The following is a 1,565-nucleotide window of genomic DNA, read 5'->3' on the forward strand; positions in this document are numbered from 1 at the left end:
CCGCACTGTGTTGCTCTGGGGACCCCGACGCGCGCCCAGATGTGGATAGCTAGCGGACGCTGCGGAGGAGCGTGTCACACTTGTGACAGTTTACTGAGAGGAGACTGTCAGTAACTGATTAGTTGCTGATAGTCACATATCTGTAATTTGGTGGTTTCCAAACTTAGGGTAAAGCTATTTTGATAATCATCTTCAACCACTGTTGCAAACATTTCCAAAACAAAATAAAATGATCTGAGAGATACTTTGAATCATTGTAACAGTCCTCTGAATTTATAATTATTTTTGCAACATAGAGCCTAAAGAAAAGTTGACAGGCATACCCTATTGTCCCCTGTCCGGTCATGACCTCCATATCATTGTATGGGGATATGTACTCAATCCCTTCTTCCTGAAATACACAATAATACATTACTTACAATGGATTACTAGTATATGCTATTTTCATAGAAAATTAAGACAAATACACTGTTACATATTAGGGAGACTTGACATTATGAACTTAAAAAACTATGTATGGAGTACCACTATCACTGTATCAGTGAACCACCAATATCATTTTAACGCATACCGATGTTTTATATTTATAAAATGCCTCCATATACACCTCACCCTATTTTCTGCATTTCGTAGGGAAATTTTGCTGGTAGACTATAGCTAAGTTCACGTGTAGTTTAATGACATCTATGTCCATATCTTTACACACTGATTTTTGTCCATAAAAATGACACAAATTAGGCAACAATTTTGTCCGTCATGAGCACAATTCTGTCAAATACTGGAAAGAAAATATCACTGACTGCTCACCCGGGCAGTCTGCCTCGCTTTGTTCTCCGTCTCTACACAGTCTGTCCCATGATGCCTCAGGACGGCTCCCTCTCTGACCAGGGCCAACTCCTTTGTCTTGGACACATTCTCTCCCAGGAAGATTGTTCCTCTCAGCCCAACTGTCTTCATGGCTAATGTCTGATAAATAAAATAGTTTTGGACCTGGAAAGGTAACATTTGCAAAGCAAATGCACAATGTTTACCTTCGCATATGGTCTGATCTGTTAATTATTTCTCAAACACATTCACATACAGTATATGGTGACAGGAGTCTAACTCCCTCCTACTATAAAATTGCAACATGATGTAACCCAACACCAGTTACCATGGTGACAGACGGTCTGGTTCAGGTCATTGACGAGGTCAGTGTTTGGAACGGAAGAAGAAACAAGAAATGAATCTTCCCTTACTTGAGTTTGTAAGAACATGTGTCTGAGGAGAGCCACACCTCGAGCGCATGTTAATGAACCCTTTGGCAACCAGCAAAGATGGCTACTTCAGTGTGCTAAATTTTATGGGTTATGTACCTTATATTTTTTGTTCTTCGACGTAACCTCATGACAAAGAGGACACACATTGACATACACAAGCCAAACCGTGGTTTCCTGAGGAGGCAGTAGTCACATGGGTGCCTGGCTTCTCCCCACTCAGGACAAGGCACTTGTTGAAGGCTCCTCTGACTTTGAACGAACCTGTCCTCTGTTCACTCTCTGAAAATTAAACAAGAGTCAATTTGA

At 41.0% G+C, this 1,565-nt stretch overlaps 1 long non-coding RNA gene across 1 annotated transcript; it reads right to left on the reverse strand.

Annotated features, from left to right (window-relative positions):
• Positions 1 to 323: 323 nt before the first annotated feature.
• Positions 324 to 1,538, reverse strand: LOC109478644. Its single transcript, XR_002140750.1, has 3 exons — positions 1,414 to 1,538; positions 808 to 966; positions 324 to 391 (listed from the first exon to the last, which is right to left on the reverse strand). It is a non-coding gene; the product is annotated as an uncharacterized LOC109478644 (long non-coding RNA).
• Between the last annotated feature and the right edge of the window lie 27 nt (positions 1,539 to 1,565).

This window comes from Branchiostoma belcheri, unplaced genomic scaffold, assembly GCF_001625305.1.
Source record: "Branchiostoma belcheri isolate BF01 breed outbred unplaced genomic scaffold, Haploidv18h27 scaffold448, whole genome shotgun sequence".
NCBI classification, from domain to species: domain Eukaryota; kingdom Metazoa; phylum Chordata; class Leptocardii; order Amphioxiformes; family Branchiostomatidae; genus Branchiostoma; species Branchiostoma belcheri.